The 11451-nt window shown below is 45.8% G+C and overlaps 1 long non-coding RNA gene across 1 annotated transcript; it reads right to left on the bottom strand.

Annotated features, from left to right (window-relative positions):
• Nucleotides 1-3750: 3750 nt before the first annotated feature.
• Nucleotides 3751-11111, bottom strand: LOC134479914 (uncharacterized). Its single transcript, XR_010053812.1, has 3 exons — nucleotides 10989-11111; nucleotides 10233-10345; nucleotides 3751-3909 (listed from the first exon to the last, which is right to left on the bottom strand). It is a non-coding gene; the product is annotated as an uncharacterized LOC134479914 (long non-coding RNA).
• Between the last annotated feature and the right edge of the window lie 340 nt (nucleotides 11112-11451).

Below are 11451 nucleotides of genomic sequence, written 5' to 3'. Positions count from 1 at the left end.
AGAGAAGTGGAGGTAGGACACAGGTAGGCTGCTCTTTTCTTGGACCGCTTTATGTCTGGGTCACCCATTCTGGCTCTGAGGTAGGTTACTTCCCTTTAGTTAAGGCTTTCACAGACATGTCCAGAGACATGCCTCTTTCTTGATTTCAGACTCATCAAGGTTATAGTCAAGATTCACTATCACAGTCTTGGTCTCCAAACTAAACTGCTCTAGGAAGTGGCTTTAATGGTGGCATCTAAAAATCACTGACCATGACTCCATCCTTAGAACCAGCGAATAAACCACAGAGGTTTAAGAAAGAAGAAGAGAGGGCAGAGAGACACAGCAGATACAGAAGTGAAGTTGGGGACATGGGCTTGAGTAATGATGATATAAACTACCCAAGATGGCTAGCAAGCAATGGGAGTGGTTTCTCTGGGAGCTTTATTTGACTTTAGAGTTCTGGCCCCTGGACTGTCCAAGAGAAAAAAAAATCACAGTGGGAAGCTATCCTTTCTATAATAATGTTACAGTACACTCAGGAAATAAATTTGCCTTTGATGGGCTGAGCTGGGTATAATAGCTCCTTGTTAATAATAACATAATAACTGTCATAAAGGCTAGTACTTATTGAACACGCACTCTTTGCCAAGCACCACACGAGGCATGCTAATGCATTATCTTCATCAACTGCATGGAAACTTCATTAGGCAGGCGTCACTATAGGGGACAGAGCTGAGACTCGAGTCTAGGCTATGCAGCTAGTGATGGGAGGAACTGAGAGGAGACCCAGGGTATTTCTGACCTTCCTCTCATGAATCATGGGTAATATCCAACACGACCGTAAGGGCAGGTCATTCCATTGGGAGGAATAGTCAGAGAGCAGTGGGCCAGAGCAGCATCTGGCAGACAGAGCCCCGCATTTTGGAGGGCATGTTGGTAGTTCCATGAGAAGGTGCTGGGCTTAGATACAATTGCAGTTTTCTTCCCGCAGGTTCAGTTTCCTGTTAGTTGTATGCATCTGGGGGTAAGGTCTATAAACTAAATTCACATAGCTAACAGAGGTCAAAGGAGGAGGGGTCATGTAGAAGTTGATTCCACACCAAGCTCACTTAGGGACAATCAGAAGCCTCATGAGATTTTAGAGCTTTGCTTCCTTGACACCGATTGCACCAGGCTGGGCTCCCATGGAGTCTATGCATTTGTGGATAAGTTCTAGGGATGAGGAACTTGCATTAGATGCAGAAGAAACAGGTTAACAGACAACCTTTAATTCTTATTCTGAGTATTGAAAGATCAGTCAGAGACAGTCATTGTTTCCTCTAGACCACAGCTAAGGGTACTGACAAGGGACAAAATGATAAAAGTGTAGGGCTGAACACTTGCTGAGCATTTTACGCAGGCTGGGCGTTTCACACAAGTTACTTAACTCAGACTTCAAAGTAACCTTGGGATGAAATTTTTCTTTTCTGTCTTTTTTTGTGGAGATCATAGAAGTCATTCAGTCATTTTACCCACCAAATGTGGCTGGTAAAATGGCAGAACCAAGATTCCACAGTCAATTGTTTTTCTAAACCATCTACAATAAACTATCAATATAATAATATTAAAAAACTCAATATGACCATCACTGGAATAAAAAGGATGTGTTGGAAATATCTGAATGAAACACAACTTGTACAATTGGGTGTGAACACCTAAGAAATATTTTTCTGTGCTACTTTAAATACATAAAAGAGCTCTGAGCCTAAGTATTAGCAAAGTAACATTCTTCCGCCTATTAGAGGATCAACTGGCAGGGGTCATGGAGAACAGCAGACTTTTCTGCAGAGTCATTCCTCAGGAAGGTGAGCTTTTTAGTGAGCTTGTTGCTAACTCTACAGGCTTGTGGCAGAAAGGGCATGGAGTTGCAGAGGCCCACAGTGGGGGTGAAGACATTAGCAAAGGAATAACAGCAAGGCTACCCAGAGGCTCACAGATATTCTTTTGCATAACCTCCCCATCTTGTGGCTCTTAGTGCAGTCAAGTTCGCAGTGTGGTTTATAGTTTAAGGCATATTCTCTGGTATATGCTTCTTGCAAGTCTAGAAAGAATTGAAGATGGAGATCAAGAATAAGTATTTGTGAACATCTACAGCAAGACTCAACAACTGTGGCAACTTTCACTATATTCTACCAAGTATCAGTTACAGCACAATGGGAATTAAAGTGTACAGGACGGTTTGAGGAGATCACATGCTAGCATTAGAATAATCTTCCTAATCTGAAAATCTGGTTATCCATGCAGCCTAAATCCTTTAAACCTGAGCTCTGGGTGCACATTATAATTCGTGATGTAGGTCCCACTGAGATCTCCTCAGGGGCCCCAGTCACCTTTCCTGCATATGTGAATTGTTTAGTGTGTGCTTTTGTTTATTTCTACATTTTCTTGGGGAATAATCTATCCTTTTTGGTCAAGTCAGGCAGGCCCTTGGATGATCCAGTCCTGACATCTCTGTCTCTCTAGTGTCCTCTTCCATTTTTCTTACACAACTCTGTCTTGCCTGGAAAGTCTGTGATGCCAACTCTTGTCTTTGCCTGATGTGCTCTCTGTTAGCCCTGAGGCCTCAGCTCAAGGGTCACTTCCTGTTGAGGCTTCCCAGGCCCTTATTCTGCTCATTACACACATGGTTCTAGTGGTAGCACCATTTCTTCATTCCCATCCCATTTACCCAGCCTGAAATTCGCACCATGCTTTATGACGCAGATTGGCTTCGGGGCTTCTCCAAGATGCCTGACCCCACCACAAATAGAGTTTGCTATTTCCTCTGTGGCATGTTGTTGTTGTAATACATTTTTTTCATATACTTTGGCCATGTCCAGTGCATTCGTAACATGACATTACTGAATTTCTACTAAGTCTGGGTGTGTAGTTGAGACGATAGAGTGCTCACCTACCATGCATGAAGCCTGGGGCTTGATCTCAGGGCCCTACTAAAACTAAGTAGAGCGGTTCATGCCTGTAACTATAGCACTTAGGAGGTGGAGGCAGGAAGATAAGACATTCACGGTCATCTTTGGCTACAAGTTCAAGTCTAGCTCCTGTCTGTGCTAGGTGCTGGAGAAAGGGCCGTGACCCCAAAGGATGAGTGAGCTCACATTTTAAAGAAAGAGATGAAACCTAGCCAACCAATAAAGGAACTCGACACACAGTCATGAAGGAACGAGATCAGCAATGCAGGATGAAGACTGCATTGGGTTGGAGAGCGCTGGTTAAGGGAACAAGGATGCCCCAGAGGCAATGCTGTGCTGGACCAGTGAGAAGCCAGATGCTGTAACAACAGGGACAACTGTGTTCTATGTAAAAGAAGGGCAAGAACACAAAGACTCAGGTAGGAGCACAGAAGCATGTTTCAGAGGTGTAGGAAGGCCAATTAGTGGGAGCTGTGGAAATAAGAAGAGAGAGGGAGACCCGAGACCAGCTAGGATTTCACAGGCTACTGCAACATGAGCTTTCTTTATTATTATTATTATTATTATTATTATTATTATTATTATTATTATTATTATTTTACTTATTCACTTTACATCCTGCTCCCTGCTCCCTCCCAGTCACCCCCTTTCACAGCCCTAACCCCATCCTCCTGCCTGGGTCTTCCTCCACCCTGGCACTTCAAGTCTCTGTGGGGTTAGGTACATCCTCTCTCACTGAGGCCAGACAAGGCAGCCCAGCTAGATGAACATATCCCATGTATGGGCAACAGCTTTTGGGATGCCTCCCCCCAACCCCCGCTCCACTTGTTTGGGGCCCTCAGAACCCACATGAAGACCAAGTTGTCCGTGCGCTACATACGTGCAGGGAGGCCTAGGTATGTTCTTTGGTTGGCGGTTCAGTTTCTGAGAGCCTCGAGGGTCCTGGTTAGTTGGCTCTGTTGGTCCTCCTGTGGAGTTCCTTAAATTTAAACACACGGGGATGTATAGGAAGAGTTAAGCAAAGGAGGCTTATACCCTCCAAAAGCTGATCTAGTCAGTAGGATGGAGCAAGACTGAAGCACCATGTGAAAGGTCATGGCAGTGCCCAGGTGAGAGTGGCCTGGATGAGGGTGGCAGCACCAGAGAGGGAGAGAAAGGATTTGGGTTGTGCCTGAGAACATTCAAGGGGATGGGTGATGACTTAAAAGTCATATTGATCCTATAACATGCGATAACACATGTAGCACATGATATACCACAGTGGGATGTCAGGGTTCTTCTCAACCCTGAATTTGAAACTTATCCAATGGTTCAAATGGAAAATACCCTCTTTAGTGGGGAAATTTCCACTAGGAAACAGAGTAGTCTGTTTCTGGGCCAGCAAGACTGGAGATACAGCATTGGAAACTGTATCTCCAGGCAAATTGTGATTCAGCACAGCAGATGCTAGACATTCTTGGTAGAAGCTGGTCCTGATTCTAAATGCAAGACAGACACCCCCATGTACTGTCCCAGATTCTGTCTAGTTGTGAAGAATTTCCTCTCAATAGAAACATCCCATCCTGGAGGGAGGTTAAGGCTCAGGAAAGAAACAACCTTGTACATCTCAGGAAGCACCTAGAACTTAAAGACCCACAAGGCCCCTCAAGATTATTGTCTTTGTCAGGGTTTCTATTCCTGCACAAACATCATGAGCAAGAAGCAAGGTGGGGAGGAAAGGGTTTATTCAGCACTCACTTCCACATTGCTGTTCATCACCAAAGGAAGTCAGGACTGGAACTCAAGCAGGTCAGAAAGCAGGAGCTGACGCAGAGGCCATGGAGGGATGTTGCTTATTGGCTTGCTTCCCCTCTTAAGCTTGCTCTCTTACAGAACCCAAGAGTCCCAGTCCAGAGACAGCACCACCCACAATGGGCTGGGTCCTCCCACCTTGATCACTGGTTGAGAAAATGCCTTACAGCTGGGTCTCATGGAGGCATTTCCTCAGCTGAGGCTCCCTTCTCTGTGATAACTTCTGCTTGTGTCAAGCCGACACACAAAACCAGCCAGTAAAGTTATGTAAGCAGTAAGGACCTGTGGTCTACTGGTCTGCCTGCAAGTCGTGCACAGAGCCTCCAGGGTTGCAGCTTTGGTGAGTCATCCCCTAGGCTGGGGCGGGATTTTCAGTAATGTATTTGAGTCATCTACGATCCTGTAAGTAGCCCTTTATGCATAGTCCTGTAGGTAACCCAAGTTAGTGCATCTGTTTTGAGTGGAAGTCTGGTAGCATTGCTGTTTTTGCCTTGTCTGCTATGAGTAGATATTGGTTTGTATCTCCCAAGGCAAAATGAAAATGAACACACTCTATCCTTATACCCTGCCAGCTGCTGAGCCAACATGAAGCCCTATTGCGCTTTGCAGTTCTGTACTACTTGGACCAAACAGAGCCCCACAGAAGACAAAGCAACAGGTCTCTGCATAGAGAGGCCGTGTAGCCAGGGACCCCCTTCTCTGCTCCTGTTTTCTTCCAGAACTTCTTGGAGTTTGGCAAGTCTAGATTTGAATGAGCAGGACCCCAGGGCCAAGGATGACCTTTCAGGGCCCACATTCCACACATCTGTGCTGAATTCATTCACTAACCAGGCCCACAGCAGGGGAATCTGAGGGCACTCACACTCCATATTCCTGGACTCCATATGCCCGCCCACTGGTTTAGCAGCTTCAAAACTGTCAACCACTCTAGGATGTGTGGTGGGGGATGGAAGGGAAGAAGGTTCAGCTGATGATACTGGGAAGGGACAGCATGATAGAGATGGTTTTTCTCCTGGAATGATGTTTATAAGAGCTTCCCTCATCAGAATTCATTAGCATCACATTCACCCTGGAGGACGTGTGCGGAATGCTGGTGCATGCTGATCGCCTCACATATACTGCACACCTGTTAGTGGCTAGATCTGGATGAGGACCGGACAGAGCTAAGTGAGATTCAGTAAGGGCCTGGGAAAGGGTCAGTCATCCAATTGGCATCTCACTAGCTGAGGCAGATCTAGAGAAAATCGGTGTAATACAGGCAGTAGAGAGTGGAACCTTGAATAATTAGTGTGAACAAAAGGCTGTCATGTAGTATAGTGTGACAGGTATCAGAGTCAAGGGGATTCACTATGTCATCCATTGATGTGTTTCTCTTGGGAAAAGCAGCATGACTTCTCTGTGCCTCAGTTTCTCCGTCTGTGACACAGAATCATATGTTATCCCCAGAGCCTTCTAGTGAAAAATAAATGAGATGAAACATCCGATAACCTGATGTATAATAGGTGCTCAAAGTATGAGAAAATATTAATATAGATCCTAGTGTTGACATTTTTCCTGTAAGTTTCCCCTCTTTTGATAAAAGTATTGTTCTGTGGACTTAGACTCCCTAGGAAGCAGGAAGTTCTGGTGTGTCTGAGCTTCCATATGGCAGAGAAATGTAATGTGCACTGTGCTAGAAATGGCTTAAGATACTTAGCTTAGGGGAGAATATTAAGATTCCACCAAAGTAAGAGATAGAAGGAAAGCAGCTTATTTGGATGTGGCATACAGGAGACTCGGGCTGCAACAGGAGAATCAGGATGCATGCGGGAGAATCAGCCTGCAACACAGAATCCGGTTTCTTGCAGGAGAATCAGGCTATAACAGAGAATCAGCCTGCAATGGGAGAATCAGGCTGCCACAAGAGAATCCGGATGCACGCAGGCGATCCTGGCTTCATATCTGTTTTGTAACAGTTCTTTGGATAAATAGGAGGTTAGGTGTAGGAGGAAGAGCCTATGGATACCACTGTAAATATTTAGGAGAACATGGCTTTCCCTTTCTGAAAAGGCCCAGCAGCCATTTACAGGGTTCAAGTATTCTGAGAGGAAAAACTTTTTTCCAGGTTTTAGGACTTTGACACTGGCTTTTGAGGTTACTACCAACAGAACAGACTACTGTAGGCCAGTCAATTCGATTGCTACTGACAGTTGACTCACTGGGGCTTACACTAACTCTGTTGTTTCCTTAGTGCTTTAGCGTATAATGGAATAAATGGGCTTAGCCCCCAGCAGAGCCTTATCTGAGGACTTGTAACAAAAGGATGTTATATTGAAGCTCCCAGAGCTGCCCTCCCCATCTCCCCACCCCCATCTCCCCCACCTGCCTCACTCCAGCTTCCTGAGTGGACTGTAAGGATTTATGGCATCATCAGAGACTGTGAAATACAGAAGGGTGGTTATCCTTCACCATCTTGGCACAGGCTATCACAAGCCTAATTGGGAAGACATTCCTATTGCACTGGTTCAAGCTGTTATTTATATCCTGAAATGGGTCAATCAGCAGGGATTCTGGTCTCTGGGGGTGGTGGCAGCTACTTATTAAGAACATGTGTATTTATCAGCTCTAGTGAAAAGACTGATCATGAAGACAGAACAGTCTCCCTACCTTGTTTCATTCCAAGGTCATGTTCAATGCTCTTCCTTGGTCATGCCTTAGTGCATAGGAGACGTGGCCATCTCTTCTCACCATCAGAAGGGATTTTACTTTAGTTTGTCACATCGATGACATGTTGGATAGTCTGGAAAGTGGAGGAGCCTATCTACTTACACCTTGATAAGAAGCATCAGAGGGTCCTGACACCTGAGGCAAGTTCTTGAGTGTCAGTGGTGTATTCCTTCCCATATGGTATCTTAGTCTATAATAAAGATGCTTACGTAGCAAGGACCTGCATGATCTGATCTTAGGCTTCTGCTCAGGCCCAGGGACAAACCAAGGGCTATTGAGCTGAGGTTTGTGTGTCCCTGTTTGGTGGTCCTATGAGGTTTCATAGAATTTCCAAACCTTCCATCATTAGTTTAATACACAGTAATTGTGGCAACTGCTTAAAAGAGCTGACAACCAGAGCTGCATAAGTTGTACTGAGCCATTGAGGGGACTTCTTTTCTCTTTAAATATAATCTAATCTGGGTGGACTTTTAGATCACCAGATCAGTAAATTTGGGAAACTCAAACACAATAATCCAAAGACACATTCTCTATCAGTGTTAATTTGCCTTCAGGATTGATAAGTTATTCTCCACCAATGAAATGAGTCAATTCAAGCCACACTAGAGGATTACTAGGAAGCAACTCTTAGGTGGGTCCACCTGTCAGGAGGAATAAGGCCAGGGAAGTTGCCATGGGAAGGAAGACTCAAGGAGGGGGAAGAGAAAGAGAGAAAGAGTATGCATGCACACAAAGGAAGAGAGGAGAGAGGAGAGAGAGAGAGAGAGAGAGAGAGAGAGAGAAAGACAAGGAGAGAGAGACAAGGAGAGAGACAAGGAGACAAGGAGAGAGAGACAAGGAGAGAGACAAGGAGACAAGGAGAGAGAGAGACAAGGAGAGAGAGAGGAGAGAGAGACAAGGAGAGAGAGAGACAAGGAGAGAGAGACAAGGAGAGAGAGACAAGGAGAGAGAGAGACAAGGGGAGAGAGAGAGAGAGAGAGAGAGAGAGAGAGAGAGAGAGAAAGAGAAAGAGAGATAGGTAGGTCTGGATTATATGGGAAAGAGCCTCTGGGGAGGGAAAGCCCAGCCCCTGGACTAGAAAGTTCTGTGTAGAGGGCAGGGTATGTCAGGTAAAGACTGAGGGATGCTGGGAGAACCTGCAGGCCAGTCCACTTTGGTATGTCAAGTATGTACCTTTAGCTGTTTGTCCTGGGTCTGAATCCCAACAAGTATGCCTAGCAAAGTCAAGTCATCTGGTTAGGAGCTCATATTTGCAGCAAGGGAGATCCGAGTTCAAATCAGAGTAGCCCACTGTATTAGCTCCCTATTGCCAACACAACAAGCTATCAACAAAGTTGGCTTGGGATGATAGACATTCATCTCTATACAGTTCTATAGCTCAGCAATATAGCATTGATCTCATGGGGCTAAAACTCAAGTGTTGGCAGTGTTCCTCATGGAGACTCCAAAGGAACTTCTTTTCTTGGCCCCACCAGCTACCAGAGGCTGCTCTCTGTATAAACTGATGACATGATTGGTCCATGGTGTGATTAAGAGGAAGGTTTTATTATAGATACAGGGAGGGAACAGCTAGGGGCATCTGAAAGAATCGAGAATATAGAGAGGGTAGTAGTCTGACCGTGGCCAACAGAGACCTGATCAGGAGAGAAGCAGGAGCAGGGGTGTGTTGGGAAGAGACAAACACAGAGAGGACCAAGAGATGACAAAGACAGAACATGGCAGGACTGGCAGGAGAATAGAAAGACATGAGTTACTGCAGGGAAGGAAGTTCCTGAGCTGGCAGTAGTTTGGGGTGTTAGGGGGAAGGAAGAAAAGCTGAGAAAAGCCAAGATGCCTGCTGAAATATAGACAGGTACTTGTGATACTGAAGGGGCCTGGAGGCCAGCATGTGCTTCAGTATGCTAATAGGTGCCATGGACAGCCATTTGTCCCTTCAGCAAGTAATCAACGAAGTAGATCCTTTGGTAGAGAGGAATCAGCCTCACGAGTTCCTTGGGAATGCTGGCTTTTGTCTAATAGCCAGAATTTAGGAAAATGGAGTTTCCTTTGGCTTTGAACCCACTCCCTGGAGTCACAGCCCTTTCAAAGACGGCATCACCACACAGATCTTTCACATCTGCATCTCCTGCGTCCACGTGTGAGGACACTGTTGCTTACCCCGGAAGCACTATGATTATCTAGAGCATTCTTCTGATTGTGTGGTCAGATGATTAGCAACTTTATTCCTATCTTCAATCTTCCCCTTAGCCTTGGAATCAAATTTAGCTTCTTAGAGCCTAAGGACTCGGATCTCCAGTGGGAGGTATTATCTTGCTTACCACATGCACTCAATAGGTGTGTTACTTTAAGGAAGCAACTAAAGGTCTTAATCCTAAAGCCCTTATTTTGTAAAATAGGAATAATACAGGACAATTCATGAAGTGAGGTAAGAGTTATTTGAACTGAATGTACCTCACAAATGCAGCCTAGTCTCTAACGCATATCGAACTGTCCCTGTAGTATCCTCCTCACTCTTGTAAATAAGCAAGCACTGACCAGAATCCCCACAACTGTGCTGTAGACCATGATGACCTTAGATGATGCTTCCAGACATCTCAGCTAGCAACAGAGGCAGAAAAAGCCTCTGTTTCCATACCTCCTGCCTGCTGTTTTTTATCCTTAGAGAAAGAGAGAGAAAGAGAGCACAATATCCTCACCCCTCCCCAAATTAACCAAGTGATGAATGAGGTGTATCAGGGACGTACCCCAGTGCCTGGCTCACAAGCGGATAAGAGGTAGCTATTGTTGGTGTATCATCAGAGTTACCTGGAAAGTGACTCTGGTCAGTCAATGTGATGTTGGGCCACACTAGCATTTCTGCTTCAGCTGGAGTAGGGCATTTGCAACATGTTCTTCCCATGAAGCTCTGTGGACCCAGTCTGAATGGAAACACAGCAAATCAGCGTTTACACAGGGAGGACGCTGTTAGCTTGGAGTATGGATTTGAGAACCACTGAGCTTGTTCTTAAATGAGAAGTGAGAAGGATAACTGGATCTATTTGGATCCTTCCAGAATAATTCTCCTCCTCCTTCTCCTCCTCCTTCTCCTCCTCCTCCTCCCCCCTCCCCTCCCCTCCCCCTCCTCCTCACCCCTCCTCCTCCTTCTCTTTCTTCTCTTCCTCCTCCTCCTCCTTCTCCTCCTCCTTCTCCTCCTCCTCCCTCTCCCCCTCCCCTCCCCCCACCCCTCCTCCTCCTTCTCTTTCTTCTCTTCCTCCTCCTCTTCCTTCTCCTCCTCCTCTTCTGATTTTTCAAGACGGAGTTTCTCTGTGTAGCCCTAGTTGTCCTGGAACATGCTCTGCAGACTAGGCTGGTCTTGAGCTCAGAGATCCACCTGCCTCTGCCATCCAAGTGCTGAGATTAAAGGTGTGCACCACTCCACTTGACTTGTGAGTTTTTCTTTTAAAGAGAGTATTTGTTGTTTCAGTTATCTGGTTAAGTGTGGTGGCCTCTGTTACTGAACCTTTTGCCACAAGACTAAAATTGAAGATGCCTGTAAGACACACTTAGAAACATAGTTCTAACCTTGTTGAGGAAGCAGTTCCTTGTCCTTGGCTGTAACCCTCTGCCTTCCCAGGATCAGGCACGACTTCATAGATAGGCTCAGATATTTTCCCAAGGAAGAGTCAAGGCTACAGCTGACGTTCTGGGGTAACTTGACACTAGTCTCTAGTAGACACCTTGAAGAATAGATTTATCTCCCATGGTGGCTACTGGCAGGACAGAATGGCCTTTACTTAGTATGTGAAGCTCCAGGCATTACTGAGGGCTAGGCCACCAGCAGCTTGGCCATTGGCAGGAGCTTGGGTCTCTCTGGGTGACAGGCTTCCTCCAACAGCACAGCATTTGACAGCTGCTTGTCAGCCCAGCATCAGGTTTCAATGTTCTTCTGACTTTCCATGCCTTTGTGACCTCTGGTCCCAGGGTCATCACAGGTTAGCTTGTCATTTCTGGGGAGACTGACTGTCTTGCTTGCACGCCCTTCCCC

Source organism: Rattus norvegicus, chromosome 7 (genome assembly GCF_036323735.1).
Source record: "Rattus norvegicus strain BN/NHsdMcwi chromosome 7, GRCr8, whole genome shotgun sequence".
Lineage (NCBI taxonomy): Eukaryota > Metazoa > Chordata > Mammalia > Rodentia > Muridae > Rattus > Rattus norvegicus.
The sequence above is the reverse complement of the archived record's forward strand: the minus strand, read 5'-3'. Positions and strand labels throughout refer to the sequence as shown.